This window comes from Eubalaena glacialis, chromosome 4 (assembly GCF_028564815.1).
Source record: "Eubalaena glacialis isolate mEubGla1 chromosome 4, mEubGla1.1.hap2.+ XY, whole genome shotgun sequence".
NCBI lineage: Eukaryota > Metazoa > Chordata > Mammalia > Artiodactyla > Balaenidae > Eubalaena > Eubalaena glacialis.
In genome coordinates, this window is record NC_083719.1 from 156,924,805 (window position 1) to 156,947,240 (window position 22,436).

The 22,436-nt window shown below is 42.3% G+C and overlaps 1 protein-coding gene across 3 annotated transcripts in view; it reads left to right on the forward strand.

The window, feature by feature from the left end:
* Positions 1-22,436, forward strand: part of LOC133091089 (transmembrane protein 41B-like) — a 79,097-nt gene that overhangs the window by 31,297 nt on the left and 25,364 nt on the right. The window contains exon 1 of one of the 3 annotated variants that reach the window (XR_009700856.1): positions 2,900-2,989. The exons of the other annotated variants lie outside the window; for them this stretch is intronic. The gene's annotated coding sequence lies outside the window, so the exon portion shown is untranslated. Of the gene's footprint in view, positions 1-2,899; positions 2,990-22,436 lie in introns of those variants that run through there. 3 annotated transcript variants of the gene reach the window in all.

Sequence of the window (22,436 nt, forward strand, 5' to 3'; positions counted from 1 at the left end):
ATGTTAATAATAGGGGAAACTGGGTTCAGAGGTAAGGAAGTATGAGAACTCTGTCCTCTCTGCTTAATTTTTCTGTAAACCAGAAACAGCTCCAAAATAGTCTATTAATTTAAAAAACAAATCTAGACCTGCATACAAAACTTGCACTTAAATCCAACCACAACAGCATTATTCATAAGAGCCCCAAAGTGGAAATAACCCAAATGGCCATTTACTGTGAATGATCAATGAAACACAGTAATATCCACACCATGGAATATTATTCAGCCATAAAAAGAAATCAAGTACTGATACATGCTACAACATAGATGAACCTTGAAAACATGCTAAGTAATTGTATGATTCCATTTGTATGCAATGTCCAGACTAGGCAAATCTGTAGAGACAAAGTATATTAGTGGCTGCCTAGGGTTTGGAGAAGTGGGGGAGTGAGTGACTTATAGTAGATTATTTTTTTTGGGGGGGGGGGATGGAAGTTTTACAATTGATTGTGGTGGTAGATGCATAACACATTAAATTGTACACTTTAAATAATATGGAAAGTAAATTATATCTCAATGAAACTATTATTTAAAATTATGATTTTACAGAAATTCAGTCCTTAACTCTATTATGTGTCTATCTATCTATCTACCTACGTATCTATCAATCTATCTATCTGTGTATCTCTCTCTCTGTCTATCTATCTATCTCTCTCTCTATCTCTCTGTCTGAATGTCTATCTATCTATCTGTCTGTCTGTCTATCTGTCTGTGTATCTATCTATCTCTCTGTCTATCTATCTTATCTATCTCTCTCTCTCTGCCTATCTCTCTCTCTCTATCTCTCTATCTCTCTATCTGTCTATATCTATCTATCTATCTCTCTGTTTATCTCTCTATCTATGTATCTATCTGTCTATCTATCTCTCTATCTATCTATCATCTATCTATCTATGTATCTATCTATATCTACCTGTCTACCCATCTATCCTTATGTATAGAACAGTAACAATGGCTTATAAGTCACTTCCCTACATTATTTTATCCTTCCAAAACTCTTGAGAGGTCAATAGGCCATAGGAAAAGCACTGAGTTCACTGAAACACTTGAAGGTTGAATTAACTGTTTGTGATCACGCAATCAGTAAATGGTGATGCAGGGAATTCCACACACATCTTCTCTGTCCTCCTTTCCTCCTTCCCTCCCTCCTAGTTGCTGACTCTATTCCAGCCACATTATTTACTAATTCTTCCCTGAGGACACTGGCATCCTTCCTCTGGGCCTTGCAGAGGTTATTCCCATGATCTGGAATGCTTTTCCCTCAGATGTCTGACTCATCTGCCTCCCTCTAGACTGTTCAAATTCCAACTTCCCAGTAAGACTTATCCTGTCTACCGTTTAAGTTGAAAGCCTTGCTTCTCTCTGCCCACAATCTCACCTCACCATATACTGCTTAATCTCCATAGCATTTATTCTTGGCGAACCTACCAGATAATGTACATGGGTTTCTGTTCTCCCCTCCAACTGGAAGATAGGCTGCACAGACTCAGGAATTTTGCCGTTATTAAACCTAGTGGAGGCCCAGCAGAACTCTAGGGTCAGCCAGAACTGGGCACAATTATAACTCTTGTGATTTGATATTTTAGTGGGTTAGCTCAGAGCCAAGCCAGTTATTAAAGAGGATCTTTTCTGCTATTTTAAGCAGCATGGTACATTTGAGGTCAACTTAAATTTTCAATAATTACAGAGCAGGTATGAACTCTTCCTTTGTTTCTCCAGACACATGAACCTGGATGCCAAATCCATCCTCTCTGGGTGTAGTGGGAATGTATGAAGATGACTGGCCTAAGTCTCAATTGAATAAAAAGATGCCCCAAAAGACATTTCAACATTTTCAAAAAGTTCAATCATAAAGTGTGGTTCCTTATCACACATCAGGGATTATCTAGCCTCCAGTGTGGTTTTTTTTTTTTTGCAGTAAAAATGTGTCATTTTATATTTTAAATTTGCATTATGAAAATAAGTCTGTACACGAAGTAATACATATTTAATGAATATGAATCATGTAAATTTGGTCATGCTATTTAAAGTTGGCTTTGGCTTTGAAGTATTTTTAAATTCATAGAAAATATTGAACTTCTAATAAAATAAATAAAACATTTTAATAATTGATATTAATAATCAACTTCAAAATTTCTTTGTCTGCATTTTCTGTTCAATTTTAAAAGAGAAGTCACTTTCAGTAGTGTTCCAAAGTGAGTGAGTGCACCTTCTATGATGTGAAAAAAGATCCGATTGCCATTAGCTGTCCTTAAGTGCTGAACATAACTGAGAGAAATTGTAACAAGACACTCTCTGTCACTGGCAGGAAATCCATCTCCGTCCTTTGCGGGGGCAGTCCCGAGCTCATGTTTTAACGGACGCGAATGCAAACCGTGGTTCTCACGTGACTTTCTGAAGAGCCCCCGCAGCAGGCCCAGGTACCTTGAGTGGACTAAGTCTCACTTTATGGCAATGGCATCAGATGGTGGCTACAGAAGGTTGCCGACGTCCCTGTGTGGTCTGACAGGCTCTGCAGACCGGGGGACGAAAGGACCAAGGAACTCTGACCGCCCTCAGGAATCCCAAGTGACCGGAGGGACACCGCGTCAGGGCCCCAGGCAGTGTCGCCCACTGTTCCGGAGGTGGGCGGAGGCTCCGCAGCTTCATTTCGTCCAGTCCCTTGCAGTATTTAAAATTGTTGTCAAGATGCTGCATTAACTCAGGCAAGTCTACAAAGGCGTCCCAAGCAGCAAACATGTCTGTGATGAAATAGTCAATGAAAGAGATTTGGGATTTGGGGATGCTGCTGGTATTTCTGTCAAAAACTGGCATCACCACAGGCAAGTCCTGTCGCTTCTCTTCATCAGTCTGAGAAAAACATTCTTCTGAGATACGTGCGGCCCACTCAATGCACTGCTCCAGGGGTCGGCAGGGATTGGACACATCAGCACACTTAATCAGTCAGGGTGAGTCACCCCAACTCTCCCTCCTCTGGACCTTAGTTCCTCCTGATTGTCACTCGTTACACTGAAAACAGATTTCAGGAGTCAGCACATGCAGCCATAATGTGTGCCTAATTCCACATCCCAGTCACTGGGACACAAAATTTTGGTGTCTTAAGTCTGGCTCCCACATCACCACTCACATAAGTCAGTTCTTCCTCTACAGCTGAGTCAGTGAGTAAAGACACATAAACAGAAGTAGATTAATACGAACAAGGTTTTATTGACATATATATATGTACATAAAGCTGGGAAAGAGAAAGGCCCATTGAGGCAAATGCATAGGGGGAGAGGAAGCATCTGAAAACAGCAGTGGGCATCCTGCCAGTTCCAAGTCTAGGGAAAACTTGGGTCCGCCAAGTTAACAGTCAAGCCAAGGATGGCACAGTGGATGATACAGGCAGCTCTCTTCCATTCTCCTAACTGGAGCTTCTCAAGTCTGGTGTAGTTCTGAAGTGAGCGCATATGCTCCTCACCCTCCAGCGCGCACACACACACACACACACACACACACACACTCTTGCACACCCCTGAGGTGTGGTCCTCCGGCTTGCTGTAGGAAGAGAGGAGGTTAAGTTTCACTTCAAGGGGCTGAGCCGCTTTCCAGTGAGGCAAAGTCCATTCATGGTGACACACAGTTTGCAGAATAAGATCTGCTCTTCATTTGTTGAGTTTCTTCATAGAAGAAAGGAATTCGCTGGTGGCTCCTATGAAGCCCTGGGCAGGTTATGAGGCTGCCAGACTCCTATGAGCACAGGCACAGCTGCCCTGACCAGGAGCCTGCAAACACAATGCTGGCTCGTCTAAGTCAGAGGGGTGTCCTGACTTGGGGACCCCAATGTTCTTACTGAGAGTGGAGGTTCCTCTCTAAATATGAATGGTGCTATCCCCCATGGTACCACCTGGGTTTTGACCAGGGAGGCCTCAGGTGCTTTGTATGAATGTGGCACCAGAAGTGTATCCAGTCACAGCAGGTGTGATGCTGTCCCCCATGCCCTCCCCCCCACCCCGTTCTCTGCACAGATGGGTTCCAAGTCTGATGGCAGTTATTGACACAGGGCCTCCCAGCACCGGTGAGATGTTGTGCCCTCCATCCGCACCACCTGTGTGTTGGCCAGGTGGGTCCCAGTTGTAAGCGGGAATACCAGGTCCTCCAATCATGGGCATGATGTTGTTCCCTCCTAGACGAGCACCACCTAGATTGTGGGCAGGTGGGCCCCTTGTGCTTGGAAATAAGGTAGAACTAGAAGTGTGTTGAAACCCACGGGTGATAACCACACTTGCAACTCCAACAGATGTGGTGTGCTTTGTTAGAAGGTGGAAACTGACATGTCCCTTGACACAGATTTCTTCTCCTTGGTGATGGAACTTTTAAATATAGACTTTCTACGTCCAGATGGGCCCTGTGTGCAGTGACGGAAAGTGGAAACACTAGGGCCTCCCATCGTGGGGATGGTGGTGTCCCTTGCCATCACCGTACCACCTGTATTCAGCCCAGGTAGGCCCCAGGTATTTGGATTTAAGGTGGAATCAGGTATGTTCCCAAATGCTGGAATGGTGCCTGCCCCTCCTACTGCAGCAGCCTTGCCGTGGTCAGGTAGATGGCAGGTTGTCTGGCCCAAAGTAGGAACAGAAGCGGTGCTGGGTGCCCCACTTAGTCCTGCCCCAAAGTTAAGTGGTCTGGATGCCTCTGAGTGAGTGAGGCCTGGGGCTGACACACCGACTCCAAGGCTCCCACAGGCCGTAGGGGCTGCAGGTCCCATGAACAGTGGGCCCGGTGTGGTGTCGGCAAAGAGCGAGCTACTGTCCCCAGTACTGGGCATCCTGGTGGCAAGTCCAAAGCCAGTAGCAATGGACACAGCCGTGGGGAGAATGCCTGGCTTGTCGCCAAAGGCCGGCTGCGTGTTGCTGGTGGTGGCGAATAGGGAAGCTGGCAAAGCTGACTGCATGATGCTGACTCGCGGTGGCTAGGCTGCAGGGGCGACTAGGACTTTATCTTGTGCAGAAGCTGCTGGGTTTCCCAATAGAAAATTATCGTTAGGCCTCTGCCCATCGTTGGCCCCCAATGTGGCCTGAGACGGGAGACCTGGGTCCTAGGAAGCTTGAAGTGTTGGTCTATCTGTTGGCTGGTGTTGCAGGTAAATGAGTCGAGGCATGGGCTGAGGCATTGCTACCACTGGGTGGTGTGTTCCCAGAACTAGGAACAGTCCTGTGAAATGGCTGTTAGTTCTGCCTGGAGACAGGGGCAGACTGGAAAATGACAGCCTGGGAAGGAGGTGTGGTGTCCATAGGTACAGTGTCAGAGCTGCTGCCTGCTGAAGCACCGATGCCGGCCGAAGCCGTAAATGGGGAGCTGGGGAAAACAGGGGCAGAATGGAAAATGACAGCCTGGGAAGGAGGTGTGGTGTCCATAGGTTTGGTGTCAGAGGCGCTGCCTGCTGAAGCACCGATGACGGCCGAAGCCGTAAATGGGGGCTGGGGAAAACAGGACCTGAAGCCATAAATGGGGGTCTGGGGAAAACAGGAGCCGAAGCTGTAAATGGGGGTCTGGGGAAAACAGGACCTGAAGCCATAAATGGGGGGCTGGGGAAAACAGGAGCTGAAGCCGTAAATGGGTGGCTGGAGAAAACAGGAGCACCAGGGAGAGAGGCCCTCTGCTGCCCATCAGAGGTCCCAAATATGGGCTGAGGGTTGGTTTGGGGGCCAAAGGGATGGTTAAAAATTGGGGTGGCGCAGGGGACCATCGGCACAGGTGGGGTGATGGACACTGGTACCCCTGCAAGGTGCCTCTGCTCCACCCTGAAACCTGGGGGAGACCTAAAAATGACAGCTTGGGAAGGGGCAGCAGTGTCCATGTAGACACTAGGCTGCAAGGTCAAACTTCCAGATGCCGTGACCATGCTGGTGGAAGGGACTGCCATAGAAGTCATGGGCTGCCCAGTTAAAATAGGGGGATCGATGGTAGGGGCTGGAAGAGGGGTAGGTAAGTATAAAGGAGGGGTAGAATCTACACAGATGGGTGTTGGGGGTTCTTTTTCATGGGACGGTGGCTGGACCTTCCTTATATTCTTGGGGATCTTTTTCCAGCGACACTGAATGTTTTTCTCCAAGGTGCCTGGGTTTTTGGCAGCAGCTAAGCACGGAAGCTTAGGAGGAGGGGGCAGCTCACCTCGATCCCATGTCAGTGCCTCGTTCCCCGACGGGGGCGACCTCAGCCCTGGCAGTGGCAGAAAAAGCGGCAGGGGAATCTTCCGCTTGCAGGGCCTACTGCTGGTAGATAGCAGGGAAGAGGAGCTTCTTGTTGGGATGTGTGAAGACTCTTCACGCTGCAGCTCTTTCCCAGACATCAGTGAGCCTGGTGATTTGGGCCGGTGGTCTTCACCCAGCACTTCTTTTGTTGGCCTCTCCAGCAGCAGGGGGCAGCATGCGGTTGGGGCAGAGGACACCACGGCATGGGATGGGACCTTCACCTCCCTCTTCTCACCTCCTTCCCAGGCTGTCATTTTCCATTCTGCCCCTGTTTTCCCCAGCCCCCCTCTCCTCAGTGGGAGGTGACTGGATGGTACCGGCTTCCTGACGTTGACTCCCTGCTCAGGACAGAAGGCAGGCGCTGGAGCAGCAGGGTGGTCCCGGTCAGATGTGGCAGCCTCCCAGGAGGGCAAAACCAGCGGGTGACAGCCCACCGGGGCCCGGCGGCGGGGCTGGCAGGGCGGGCAGCGGTGGCGGAGCCAGGTACGAAATTTGCATAGTAAATTGCCCATGTAGGACCGGTTGTGCGCCAAGCGATCCGAGAACAGAGTGTGAAACTGGGAGAGCTTCTCCTTAGCGTCACCTCCTCTCAAGGTCTAGCATGCACTGGACACTGGATGGCTCAGCCTGGCGCTTGTGACATGTCCATTTTACCTGTCACAGAGAAAGGGCGGGCAGGGCAGGGCGTGGGGCGGGGGGCGCATGCAAGCCCAGCCCGTGGAGAAACCCCGGCCCAAGGGCAAAGGGTGGGGCCCCAGAGCCCGACTCCTTCTGGACTTTCTAGTGGCTGGGACTTCTCGCTGTGGGTGGCAGGTGTTTGGCACCGGATGGGCCACCATGCGGAGACTGTTGGGGACTGTGGAAGCCTTCTCCTCCAGAGCTCACCCTGCCTGGGCACCGGCTCTGCAGGCCCCTCAGCCCTGCGTATGTATCGGCCAGCCCTTCCCCCCCAAGGGGCCCAGGGGCCAGAGCCTGTTCAGAGCTGAGTGCAGGAGGCACCCAGAGCTTGCCAGGCTGTGGCCAGCCTCCTCCAGGGACCTCCCCAGCTTCTCTGCGAGGCCTGATGACGGGAGCACCTTCTCCAGGGCTGCTCAGCTGCCAGCATCACCATGAGCCAGGTGGCGAAGGTTTCTGAGCAGGGGATGCAGAGCCCTGACCTGACTGGTTGCTGCACCCCACGATGTCCCTTCCTGGCAGATAGGTTCTTTCTTCACTTCTTTTTTGAAATTTGGTAAAACAACATTTAAACCTTCGACTGTTCTTCAGGTTATACAGATGGTAGTGGCTTAGCTAGGATTCGAAGCAAGCCTGTGTGATTCCAGAGCTCGTGCTCTGGACTGTGGTGCCTCCTTATCATATATGCTTCATGTGTTGCTTTTTCTTTAAGTCCTTATGATACTTAGCCCTAAGTGCCATACCTGTCATGAACACATACACTGCCCTGTAGGAGGTCTTCTTTTGTTCAACTCATGAATTGGTCATCCACCACACTGGGTTCTAGTCTCAGAATGTACAGGTCAGGGAGCACCAGTTGTCAGCATAGCAGCATCCCACATTTCTAATTGAGGCTTGCAGCCCAGATTTTCCCTTTGGTCTAGTTTGAAGGATCCAGATATGTAAAGATTATATTCTAGATAAATCATGGGCTATCCGGAAAGAAATTCACCAGTAAATTATTCCAGTTTCTCTGGCCTTCCTGGAGTATATCCAGTAAGGCATCTCATTCATGTCTGGAAAGCAAATATATCATTTATTGCAACTTCATCGTGGAGTGATGTATTGGTTTAAAGTACGATCAACACAATTTGGTCATTGTGAGTATGCTAGCTGGGTCCACTGTTTACTACACATATGTAACTCTAGCGATTCTTATGCCCAAGAGAGGAGACATACTCTTGGGTGTCTAGGGCAAGGGAAATATGTGTTGTTATTCAGGAGCTGGAAGCTTCAGCATGACAGGAAAGAATTGAAAAATCCTGGTCTACACATCACTTTACCTTGTTTGAAACTTGTTTCTTTGGCTTGCTTCATTGGAGTGTTTTCTTTCTCCTGGGGCTGACATTGTGTGTTATGTATCACGCATGTGACATGTAGAAGTTTCAGAACCCAGAGTCATATAGATGAGTAAAAATTTATTTATATATTTTAGTTTAAAATCTATTGAAAATAACACTGGGCATAATTCATATATTCCAAAATTAGTTTGACCCTCTGCCCATGAGATTCTTTTTATGATATGTGACAGCTAATTTGGACTTCCATCCCCAATAAACTTTGAGGTTTGAGGACACAAAAGGTTTTGCTCAGACCTAAATTCTATCTGAAAAAAAGGGGTAAATATTATAAGCCCTTTCTAACCTCTCCAGGAGCAGAAATGATTTACAGCTGTGGCATTGAACCATAATTCCTTGATCTCATTTGAGAAGAGTTCAGTAAGAAACAATGTCTTGATTTTTGTTTGTTTTGTTTGTTCCCTGTTTTCTTGTCTTGCTTACCAACAATCCATTGTAATTCATGAGTTAGGATGGCAGCAGGCTGAGTGTTCCCTGGAGCTCATTCAATGAACTTTTTTTCCTAAAATGACTTTTGTCTCCTTGTTTTCAGCCCCTCTTCTTTCCTCTGCCCTTTACTATAACCAGAGCTCAGCAAAAGCTGACTGGCTTTGTGCAGACACTACATAGGGTAGTCTTTTCTTAATTATTTTATTCATGGCTCCTCCATTTCATTGTTTGCCTTCTCAAAATGTGTTGAAATCTTTCTGTGGTTGATGACTTCCACAATGTCTTGGCTTTTATTGGTTGCTTAATTTTGGTATTTCTACAGTTTTATTTAAATATGGTTTCAGGAGGAACAGAAAGTAAATGTTTCCTAGACTGCCATCTTGAGCTGAAAATCCCTGTTGATTTTAGCATCCAGTGTTCCCATCGGAAAAAACCCAACCTTGGCATTAATAGATGTAACACTCAAGATTTCAGCTTTTCTTGAGCAATCACTAAGGATTTAATATGTGGTCATTTCTAATGGGAAAATACTAACGATCTCATGGAGTTGATTTGAGGATTAAATTAGATAATGAACATGAAAATGCTTTGTAAGGTTTAAAAATCTATAAAAATGGTTTGTTATTATTTGATTGTTTATGTTCTGTTCTGTTCATTCCACAGAATCATCTTGAGAACACATACTGTTTTTTATGTACCTGGTATATATCTCAATTAGTTTGAAGAATTTCCCAGATACCTGTTAATATGTAGTTCTCCAATTCCAATCTTGCCACGTCCTGTACCAGTGACACAGCACATAGGAATTTTATTTCTCTTTCTTTCTCTGGGTTGTTCAGAACCCAACGAAAGAACAGTGGAATGGCATCAAAGAGATCAGGGTTCTTGACCCAGATTTACCATAAAATAATTGTGTCCTCCTGGGAAAATTATAGTTATTCTAGGCCCCTTTCCTTTTCTTTACTTTGACAGAGCTGCACTAGATGACCCCAAATAACACTGCACTCTTTCTGTCGTAGCTTAGATGTTATTGGTTTTCTGAAACAAATGAAGACAATGGCACATGAAGCTGTGCAACATCTCTGTAACTATGTTTTCTTAGAGTTGCCTCCATTTTACAGATGATAAGATGGCTGAGCACAGAAGTAGATGTTTTGACCAGAGGTTCCAGAGTAAATGGAACTAAACCACAAGTTTCCTTTTTTCCTGACGCTCACTTAGCCAAAACATAGGCTTCTGAATATTAAGCTGTAAAGCATATTATCAGTATAGTTTAAAAGAAGCTGTTCTTCTAAGATTTCCAATTAATAGCAGGAGGTTTTGAAATTCTTAAAAGATCATCTAATTTTGTGAGATTTACAGCTCTATTTTCCTGTCAAGCAAGTTGTATTAGTGCCAGACAATCATCTGAGCTTCTGGATGCTTCTCTGAACCTCTTGAATTTTTCTTCTTGCTCTCTGAAATTCATGCCAGATAAGCCTTTTTGTAGAGAGTATGTACAGACTTGTCTATTTTCATCTAAGAAAGCGATGCAGTGAGTCAGGATGGGGGTTAAGCCCTCATTCTCAGAGTGGTATTGAGCTCCTAGTGAAATATAATCATCATTTCCTCAGAATAGAAAAGCAGTTATCTCAAGTTTTTAATGCCATTAACTATTTATACATTTATGTATAATACATATATTTATTGTACCTATGAGGTGTGTTCTCTTCGGGAAGTACAAAGCTACTTGAGACATAGGTTGTTCATTTTTTTGTTTTCCCACAAATACTGTGACCCTTTGAGCAGGAAGGTCTATATTTTACTAACATCTAGAACAAGCAGCTAACACGGTGTCTAAGATGTAGTCAATAAATATGAAATAGATAAATGAACACATTTTTAAGGAAGGGCCAGGACATGAACAAATAGAAAATTTTCATGTTCAGTCACAAAGCCACAACAGACATAAAAATGATACAGACAACAAGTGCTACGGTCATTCAAAGAATGCATAGAATAGATACAACAAGGATCCCCTCTATGGCACAGGGAACTATACTCAATATTTTGTAATAACTTATAAGGGAAAAGAATCTGAAAACGGAATCACTGTGCTGTACACCTGAAACTGACACGACATTGTAAATCAACTATACTTCAATTAAAAAACAAACAAACAGACAACAACAACAACAAAAAACCAAAGAGGTCATAGAAGTTCTTATGAGATTCCATAAGAGAAGAGAAGCCAAATGAGGACAGGAGAGAAGGCTTTTGAATCAGTTCAGAGGAGAAGTCACAGAGGAACTAGTCTTTGACCTGAACTTGAGATTAAGATTAAGATGAATTAATCTTAATTAATTAAGATTGCAACACAGGGATATTACAGATGAAGGTAATCACATAAACTTACTATACTGAAACTTGCAGAGGTTATGAGTGTTGTTCAAGATCCCAACGCAAGTGCATTGTGGAATCAGAATTTTAAGTGAGGCCTAATGAACTAAAAACAAACACAAAAACAAGCCCTTCCTGTGATAACCACGTTGCCTTTGAAGTCGTTTTTTTTGGTGGGTTGGTAGAAACTGGTTCCAGTGTTTTGCACAACTGTACAGTGTTTCTTGCAGGAATGACTAGTTCTGTCCCCCCGCGGCCCCCCACCCCCGAGTTGATCCTCAAAGTTTCCTTTAGAATGGACTTGCTAAAATGCAGACATGCAAGTATTCATGACGCCTGTGTCCAGTCATTTCTCCTGCCATTGCCTACTTCACTTCTGGATTATATGAACAATTCACTGTCTTCATTTATGCTTTTCCCTCCTCCAAGAATTCCTTTCTCCCTATGGGGCACCTGGGAAACCCACTTCATTCTTCAAAACTCAATTTACATATTATGTCTTTTGTGCACTCTTCTTTTTAGTGTTGTGATCACACGCTCCTTTTTGCTACCCTTGCACTTCTGCATGCCTGATTGTTGCACTCACTACACTGTATTGTGACTGTATTTTTTACATATCTCTGTGTTCTCCTGGGCAACATTCCTTGGGGCCAGGGACTACCTTTTTTCATCTATTGATGCTGCCTTAGCATGTTACTTGTTGTGAAGTAGTTAGTTATAAAAATGAGATTTGAATAAATTAAAAATTGTTATGTACATATTACTTATTATCACTTTACAGATATAACAGGAAAAAATATTAATGTTGGTGCTGAAAGTTCACTTCTAGTAAATGGTGGTGGTACTTGACTCTACTTATAATATTTTTCCCACTATTTTATATCTTTCTACCTGATAGCTCTTCTTTATTTCCATCTATGTTTCTTTATTGCTAAACCAAGAAAAACAGGTATGAGGGTAGGGCTAGGCCATACTTGGCTGGAATAGTAAAGAAATTGTGTGGGGTTTTGGTGAGAAAATCCTGAAGCATACAGGTCTGCATCTTCCCTTTGAGGCATGTGGCGGGGTCTGCTTCTAAAGAGTTTTATTAGCAACTAATCAAGATGCTTTTGCACAAGGCTCCTGATTAGCTGTTGGTATACTAAGAGTGAATCAGAGTTAGCGTAGTTTCTGATTTCTTTTACATTGTCAATGTGGATGATCATTTTTTTACTGCTGGGGGTGGTGGTGGTGGGGAGTGAGGGAATGTTCCTTTCCTGCTCCTGGTGTTTCAGTCCCATCAAGAGAGCTCTTGGGGTCATTTCAGCCCTGCTTCTTTACTGACTCTGCCCCAGGGTGATCAAGTGACTTATATAGAAAGCTTGAAAAGAATTAAGTGAGCATGCTTGCCTTGACTAATTCTGTTCTCTCCCTTGAGAGTGTGAGTGAGTGTCTTCTGTTTCTCTCATTCTGTGTATTAGGAGTTAGTAAATCTGCCCAATTCTGGGGTTCCGTTATGTGATCATTGCGTTCAAACTGGATTCTCAAGCCAGGATTGTCAACAGTAACAGGAATATTCGGCCCTCCATCTTTTCTCTTTTCTCTTATTTCCTAATTTATTCCAAACCAAATGAAATTAAGGCATTGTACTTGCTGGAAGGTAATTAAAAGACCCTAACATTTGGTGCATTACCTGGGAACACTGAGAAATAAAAAGAAAGGAGCAGACATTTTGGAGAGGAAAATGTCCATGTGGAAAATATTTTGGTACTGCCAAGGAAGGTAGTCTAGTGCCTTGGTCTTTAATGTATGGTGGGAAGTTGAGAGCGTTGACTGTTTGAAAATATTTAGGTTTGTGCAGTAAACTGCTGAAGCCTAGAAAAGGTTTAATGCATGCTGTATAAGTGTCCTCCGTGCTTGCTGGGAGACCAATAAACTTGGAGGCTTAACACAATAGAAATTTACTATCTCACAGTTGTAGAGGCCAGAAGTGTGATATCAAGGTGTCAGCAAGGCTGCTCTCCCTACAGATGCTCTAGGGGAGATTCTATCCCTGCCTCTTTCAGCTTCTGGTGGTTGCCAGCTTCCTTGGCTTGAGGCCACATCACTCAGTTTTTGTCTCTGTCTTCACATCACCCCCTTTCTGTGTCTGTATCTTCTTTTTTGTCTGTCTCAAATGTCCCTCTGCCCTTCTTGTATAATAAGGACAATTGTCATTCTATTTAGGACCCATCCAGATAATATAGGATGGAAATCCCATCTCAAGATCCTTAATGACATTTGCAAAACCTTTTTTTTCAAACGAGGTAACAGTCAAGGATTAGGACATGGATATATCCTTTTGGGGGCCACCATCCAACCCACTATACCAGCCGTAAGATACTTTGATTTTGGCTGATGGCTGCAGCTTATGGCGTGGGAGAGTGGCTGTTTCTTTAGAGTCACTTAAGTAAAAGTCTGACATAAAGAAAAGGGGCGTTAGGGAGTTGCAGGTGGCTGAGCAATACCTGGAGCAGGATGAATAAGGCGCCTGGAGGGTCTTTAGTATACAGACACCTTTACCTGGCACTTGACTTGGGAGTGTGCAGGAGTTTACAGGGCAGGAAAGTCTCAGGCAGCCGTCCACCTTGCCTTACTCTTCAGGTACAGTTTTTCCCAAGCAGGCTTGACTGAGACAAAGACTCATTGTAAGGAAAACCTGTTTTGTAGAACTTGTCGGCATTGACACATATGGTCTACCGTAGGCTCAAGTGACTCCCTTTACATGTGGACCCAAGCTGACACTGGATTTGTCAGTTATGTTGGAGAAAGAAATGTTCTCTTAAAGTCAGCCGCCTTTGGTCTATGCAGTTCCATAGCAGGAGGCAGTGAAAATGGCCATGGCGGCATACGACTGTCAAATCTACGCATCAGAACTGGAGGTGTAATGTCACTCGACAGAAGCCATAATCAGTTCAGTACTGCAGTGTGAACCACAAGGTCATCAAGGAGGAAGGATAACTCAAGAGTCCACGTGTGACAGATGCTCAGGGCTGTGCGCTGCACATGGCAAATTCATAGTGACAAATCAACGTCAGGCTTCAAAGATTCCTCCTGGTTCGAAGTTCGCAGGTCAGAAATTTCAAATAAATGGCATAGACTAATGGACATCCTAGTGAGGCTAAAACGAAAGAGACTTTATCTTTCTCTCAAATGCCATTGAGTTTCTGCTATGTTCTTTGGTCAAATTCTGTACTGGATTCTGGGAACAAAAATGTGCCTAGTTTCACTCTTCTAGGAGTGGGGGATTGGCTTGCTTTTGAGATTGTTTTTAAGTTTTGGGGATAGTGCTGTAAAATCAAATTGTATCTTAGTAACTCTTTAGACTCTTTAAAAGCATGGTTCATGAGAGACTTGATAAACTGATAAAACAGCCAAGGCCCTAAGAGACCCATACCCGTGTCAGTGACAGAAGTCCAAGCTACAGATACTGAAGGAGCCCTCAGTCCCATTCAGGCAATTAAAGCCCTGTCACTGAGAATGAACCAAATGTACATTTGGGAGGATTGTTTATGGACATTTAGGACTTTGGATTTTTAACCCACAGTAACAAGGAAACTTGATTTCAAAATTGGGCTTTAATATTTTGGGACCTTAATTCATAAGAGCGTTTAATGTGTGCCCTTTTAATTTCTCTGTGAAGAATTTGATACTGGCAAAGGTGTACTTTCAAATTTGCAACATTTCTATGATTTCTGAATTGTATTACTGGATGCTTTTATGTATTTAACTTTAGTGTGTAATTTAACCTCATCAACTTTCTGTGGTTAGCTGTGCTGTGGATGGCTGGTAGAACAAAAAGTTGTTTCTGATCATTGGATATGAGTAGCCCTGGAGTTAATTTAAATTAATGCAATTTCTCACCCATATCAGAGACTTCTGGGATGAAACTCTAAGTTTTCCACCAGCAGTTCCCAGAGGCCACTCAAATGAGTAGCCCCATAAAAGTGTGAGCAGGACTGTCCTGATAAAGGTCTGTTCTTTTTCCTGAAGGGAGAGCGATAGTCTGTTAATTACAGGCTTAAAGGCATAGTTGAGTGGCTTAAGAGATTGAAAAAAACAGGGAAGCATTAGTGACAGTTTCACTTCTCGTTCCTAATGGTACCTCCATGTGAAGGGAATTTGATTAGTATAACTTTTAACCTCCCTGCTCTTATATTCACTGACACTGGCTGGGTGAGGTGACCTACTTGACTGGCAAAGTTAGGAAGAATAACTGGCCATGCTTTGCTAAGCTCTTCTTTCCTTCATCTTGGGAGTGAGTCTGGTGATAGAGAGACAAAAGTTCTCTGCTCCACTGTGGACATGCCCCTTTCACATGGGTTTGCCTGGAACCAACTTGCTGCAACAAAGTGTGTAAGTCTGGATAATTCTAGAATTCAGTTGACAGACTCACTTGGCTGTCTCATGAAGCCCCTTTTTCCAACATGGGCTCTAATAGTAAAAAGTGACATAATGTGTGGGCTCCAGTGCAAAATGAAAATATAGTGCCTCTTGTTCAAACTGCAAAGAAAAAGTGTTGTTGAAAGTATTTGCACTGGGGTGCATAGTGTCCTCCCCAAATTCATGTTCACCTGGAACCTGTGAATGTGCCCAAGTAAATTCTTTTTTCAGATAGAATCGAGATAAGATGACATCATACTAGATTAGGGTGAGCCCTAAATGGGTTCTATGGGTTGTTCTCTCTTCTCTTTTTCATATATGTCATCTTTTTCAGCAGAAGTGTTTGGCTAATATTGGGAAGTAACACGAGTAAGAAAGGATATGATAAGATTCCTTGGACATTCTTGTTTCTTAAAAAACAACTGCTTTCTTTCTGTGTTAGAAGTAAGTTCAGATTCAAATGGAAAGCATGGCCTCCCGGAGCTGTTAACACCTTCACTTAGTCTTGGATGTGACCAGTAGCACAGAATTCTGGTGGAACTCAGTAAGACTCCAAATGGGTACCAAATAAGCATGTCATGGAAAGCACAGCATAAGCAGGGTGAAAACTAGATGTGAATGGGGCAGCAGGAATGGTGGCAGACACACATATTGCACATGTCTCCTCTGCTCATGCGTACATTTTATTGTCCCATAAATTTTACTTACAAAACGTAAGTTCAAAGATAAAATCATTAAGAATTTCAAGACAGCAATAGCAGAGCATGAAAGCAAGCAAGCGTGGGGCCCTTCTGAGCATGGTTCATGCGGGACTTGATCAACTGGTAAAAGAGCTAAGGCTCTGAGATACCCACACCATGTCAGTGACAGAAGTCCAAGCTAGAGATATTGAAGGAGCCCTCAGTGCCACTCAGGCACTGAAAGCCTGTCACTGAGAATGAACCAAAATGTAAATTTAGGAGGATAATTTATGGACATTTAGGACTTTGGATTTTTAACCCACAATAACAAGAAAACTTCATTTCAAAAGAAAGTGTGAGGTCTTCAAGTTTGCTTTGGTTATTGAGGGTCCTTTGTGGTTACATATCAATTTTGGAGTTGTTTCTTCTATTTCTGCAAAAATAGGGGATTTTGATAGGCATTGCATTAAATCTGTAGATAGCTTTGTGTAATATGGACATTTTAACAATAGTTCATGAACATGAGATGTCTTTCCATTTATTTATGTCTTCCTTAATTTCTTTCAGTAACACTGTAGTTTTCAGTGTACAAGTCTTTCATGTCTTTGGTTAAGCTTATTCCTAAGTATTTTATTCTTTTTGATGCTATTGTAAATGGAATTGTTCTCCTAATTTCTTTTTCGGATTGTTCATTGTTAATGTGCAGAAATGCAAGTGATTCGTATATGTTGATTTCATATTCTGCAAACAAACTTTGCTAAGTTGTTTTATTAGTTCTAATAAATTTTTTTGTGAAATATTTAGCATTTTCTACATCTTTTTCAATAGTTTCCCTTTCAGCCTAAGTGTATCCTTCAATCTAGGGGACATTTTGACCTCCATCTTAGGCTTTCATCTTAATTCTCAACTTATTCAGAGTCTTAGTTGGTTAGTGTTCTCCTTATTGTTTGCCGCTTTGGAGAATCCAACAAAATGTTCTACTCAAGGTGAGACCTCTTTTCTCTTCCACCTCTGAACCTGAATATCACTTATTACTTACTTCATTCTCTTAGAACTTAGCATTCGAAGTTTCAATGGTGATCTTCCTTTTTTTTTTTTTTTAAATTTTATTTTTTTGGCTGTGTTGGGTCTTCGTTCCTGCGCGAGGGCTCTCTCTAGTTGCGGCAAGCAGGGGCCACTCTTCACTGCGGTGCGCGGGCCTCCCACTATCGCGGCCTCTCTTGTTGTGGAGCACAGGCTCCAGACGCGCAGGCTCAGTAGTTGTGGCTCACGGGCTTAGCTGCTCCGCGCCATGTGGGATCTTCCCAGACCAGGGCTCGAACCCGTGTCCCCTGCATTGGCAGGCAGACTCTCAACCACTGCGCCACCAGGGAAGCCCCAATGGTGATCTTTCTTAAAGGAGGTCAGTATGCTCACCGAATTCAAGACCTCTGGTGAGTTGTGTCAAGTGTGTAGGAATCATATTAACTTGTTGGCTGTTAGCACCCCTGGAAACATTTCTAAAGTGGCGTTTGAGCTTGATAATTCAGGTTTATTGGACACCACATTAAAGAGTTTAACAGAATAAGAGTAGGCTGGTCTTTCCTAAAGCAGAGTTTATCCAAGGGTGACCTTGTAGCCACCTGCATCAGGCTTGTCCCCGTTGAGTCATTGAGTGCCCTCAACCCCCCTAAACTGTAAACTCCTTATAGACAAGAATTATGTTTTATAGCTCTTGTTCCCCTTCCCTATACCTAAACATGTCTGGAATAGAAGGTGCCTCTACGAACAGGTGTTGCTTTATTTTAAACTACATTAAGTACATCTATATGTTCATTTCCCTGTGGGAAAGGAGGCTACATTCCACAGGATTCAAATATCAAGCCTTTAAACTTCCTTGAACCCATAGATATATAAATAGTTGCATAACTATCCTCCCTCTATACAACTCTAAGATGATCATATCAAAGTATGGTCATTAATTGTTTTTCATTGCAAACAGATAATAAGCAAAGTGAAAGGAACTTCTTCCACCAAAGTAAAGGCCAAAGTTCAAAAAGTCAAATTAATATGGGATTTGTTACTATTCTAAATAGTAAAGAACACTGACAAGAAATATCACAGTGCTGGTTGCTATTATCATCTTTTCATTTTCCATTACAGTTGTTTGTAGTATCTTCATGGGATTTCACTGAAGTTATCAAGGTTTTTTAATAGTCAAATTAAAAAACGAAATCCCTTGAAATGCCAATACAAAGAAAAATGAGTCAGAACATGAAAAAATGTTTTAGACAAGTTGACAACGTATATTCTTTGCTCATTTCTCTTTTTGAGACAAGTTCCATCTTATTCACACCCACATGTACAACAGACTGAATAAAATACAACCCCATCACTCGATGGTGATAAAAAAAAGAAAGACAAGCTGGTTCCAGAAAATTCCTCTATTTATTCCTAGTGTCTTGTTGCGTCTGGCAAAAAAGAGCATTTTGAAATATTCTGTAAAGTTTTGTATTTTATTTTATAATAATTTGCTTATTTATCTCAATGTAAATATTAAAAACGCATGAGAAATATTTTAACATTTGGCATTTGACTATTCCTATCTATTTCCTTAATGTTTCCTTTGCCTCATATGATGATCTTTTGGGATAGACAGCACATACCACTCTCATACTCCCCAGACTCTACAGCCCCATATACATGCAAAATAGCTCGTGGGGATGTGTTAATGTACACTTGGTTGAGGCAGGAAGGCTGTAGAATACATAGTTTTTACACCTCAACATTTTAAGTGTTTTTGGAAAGTAACCCTAGTTTGAGTGCAAGATCCATCGATTTATCAAATGCATTTCAGGTATACCTAGGTATGTCCAGTCAAATGGTAAGGCTATATTACTGGGAGACTATGTACATGAGCAAGTGAAAAGACATCAGTGAAAGAATATATTATAACCAAGAGTCAGATATAATACGTCAGTCAAATAGAATGTAGATCCCAGAAACATATCCACACATTTAAGGACAATTGATTTTTCAACAGAGCTGCAAAGCCAATTTTGAGGAGAAAGGATAGTCTTCTTGACAAATGGTGCTGGAAGCATATAGCACACGGATATTGTGCATAGATAGCCATATGCAAAAGTATGACCTTTGATCCCTCCTTCACACCATATAAAGAATTAGCTAAATGTAGATCAAAACATAAATCTCTAAAACTTGGACAAAATCTTTTTGACCTTGGGTTAAGCAAAGATTTCCTAGAGATGACACCAAAAACAAGATCCATAAACAAAAAAAAGTGATAAATTGGGTTTCATCTTTGGAAGCCATTATTAATAAAAGAAAAGCCACAGGTTGGAAGAAAATATTTACAAATTATATACCTGAAAAGACTTGTGTCTCTAACACGTATAGAACTCTCAAAACTCAGTAATTAGAAAAATTTTTTTAAATTAACAATATGGGTAAAAATATTTAAGAAGAGATCCTGCCAAGGAGGTGTACGGATGCAAATAAGCACATGAAGTTGCTCAATGTAATGAATTATTATCTAAATGAAAATGAAAGCCCCAGGAGATGCCACTACACACCTATTGAATGGCTAAAATTAGAAAAGTCCAAGCACACCAAGTATTGGTGAGGCAGTGTAGGAACTGGAAGTCTTTTACACTGCTAGTGGGAAGGAAAATGGTACAGTCACTTCAGTCAACAGTTTGGCTGTTTCTTTATAAGTTGAACATACACCTACCGTATGATCCAGCCTTTCTGCACCTAGATATTTATGCAAGAAAAATGAAAGCATATGTTCATACAAAGACTTGTACATGGATCATCATAGCATGTTTATTTTTAATAGAATTGTAACAACCTCGAGCACCCATCAACAGGCAAATGAATAAACATACCGTGGTATACTCATACAGTGAAACACTACTCAGCAAAACAGAGTGATAAACTATTGATACCCACAAAAATATGAGTTACTCTCAAAATAATTACATTGAGTGAAAGAAGCCAGATAAAAGAGTCCTCACTGTGTGAATCCATTTATATAAATTTCTAGAAAACTGCAAACACATCTCTAACAATAGAAAGCGTATCAGTGGTACTTGGGGATGTGGAGGGGTGGAATGTGAGGGAAAAAAAGGGGCTTTATGAATGAGGCATAAAAACACTTGCAAGTGATGGATATGTTCCTTTTCTTGATTGTGTTGGCAGTTCCACAGGTATATGCATATTTCAGAACTTAAATTGTGTTCTTTAAGTATGTGCAGTGTACGGTGTGTCCGTTCTATTTAACAGAGCCATTACAAAAAGGCTAAGAACAGACGTTTGTCTCAACAAATAAATGTAGCAAAGAACAGAAAAGTCAAGTACAGTATGATCTCTGTCAGTTGAATTTTCGTATAGTTTATTTCCCTCAAAAAATATATCCCAGTTCTTAAAAGAGATGGGACTCTTAATAAAAGGTAAAAAAAACCGGAAAAGCCATCAGCAGGGTGAGCTCCAGCTACTTTTCAATTGTGAGACACTAGGTGCACGGTGCAGACATGCTAGGATGTTTGTTCTTCCTGCCCAATATTTTAGAGATATTAAACACCCCCGTTAAATGCCTGCAAGTGATGGCCAGAGTGGAGTTTGGAGAATGATGGCTGTCATCTTTAATATGGTTGTGCCTTTGTAAAGAGTCTCACTCAGAATTTCCAGGGTAATTTTGGAGTCAACTTTTTTTTGTTTTTTGGGTGATATATATGTCTAACTCACCTCAAGAATATATCCACGTAGACTTGAAATTAGGGACCAGCTGGTGTAAATTTGCGTGGTTATCTCCTGACCTAACCTTTTAGCTTCTCTTTGTTCCTTGATTGTAGTTAAGCTTCATCTTGCCTCAGGGCCTTTGTATTTGCTGTTCCCATGTTTTGGAAATATTATTTCCAGAAAAATTGTCCATAAATGATTCCTTTCTATTCTTTGGCACTCATCTCTTAAAGATATTTTTTCCTTGATTGTCCTACTAGCCTAACTTAGTCCCAATTTATCAGATTACCTTACTTCTTTCACAGAATAATAATCAAAACAAATATTATCTTTGATGTCTCTTTGTATTTAGATGAACTTCTTCCCAAAGAACACAAGCCCCACAGTGACAGAGGTTGTTACCTTTCTTATCCCTTATTCTGTGTCTAAGAACTGTGTCTGGCATGTAGTAATCACTCGAGGCCTGTTGACTGTGTAAAGAATATGTGAGTAGATGAACAGATTTGGAGTTATTTGAGGTCGCTCTTAATGATGGCTGGTGTTGGTGATTAAATTAAAACTGTAGGTTTTAGAGTTGGAAGTGATCTTGCTGAGTCTCACAGCTACGGCAAAACTCTCCCTACTGTAGCATCCCTGACAGATGATCAAGTCTGAGCTTGAATAACTGTATATGAAAGACCCTAACCAGGGCAACCTCCTAACTTTCCTCCAAGCAGGTCACAGCCTTCCATGGGAGTTTGCTCCCTATTATTCAGCTGTAATTAGGAGAAAACGGTTTGATTTACCCAGAATCATCTTCTCTCAAGTCTCCTTGTTCTAGTTCCTAGAGAATAGACAGGACAGAGTTTCCTCTAAATTACATCCTTTGGGTTTGCATTCCTGCTTGTAACAAAATAAGCACCGTGCTATGGCAAAATTCCCCTTGATTGTCTGCCACTTGTTGCTACATTGCTTGTTAGTGTTTAGAAATAATTTGTGTTAATGTTCCACATTATAATTGATGGAGTACAGAAATAAAAGAGATCTCGGGGTTATGTCAGAAGCAATCAGACAGATATTTTAACTTACCCTTTTAATGTATTTAATGCTGACACTGTGAGGAATTGAGCAGTATAGTCACCGCGTCATTGCCATTGCTGAAAAGATGTATTTATGGTGAAATTTATGGTAACTTTGAAAGCATTAGCTGATGGGGGAATTGTCAGCTACATCTTAGAGCTCTGAGCACTTCTCAAAAAGTTGTGATACGAAACACCTCTGCCTTTTCTTGTATTTCTGTTATGTTCAACTACTTCACAAAAAGCATTCTTCATATTCCTGAAATAATGATGGGCTTAGTTGAGATTCTTTTGGGTCCTAAGGGAACAACATGTGTGCATAATAGTGTCGAGTTACACAGAGCCTGGATGTTTGGCTCCAGACTGAAAGCCCCATGGAGTCGTTTATTCACATCTGTTCACC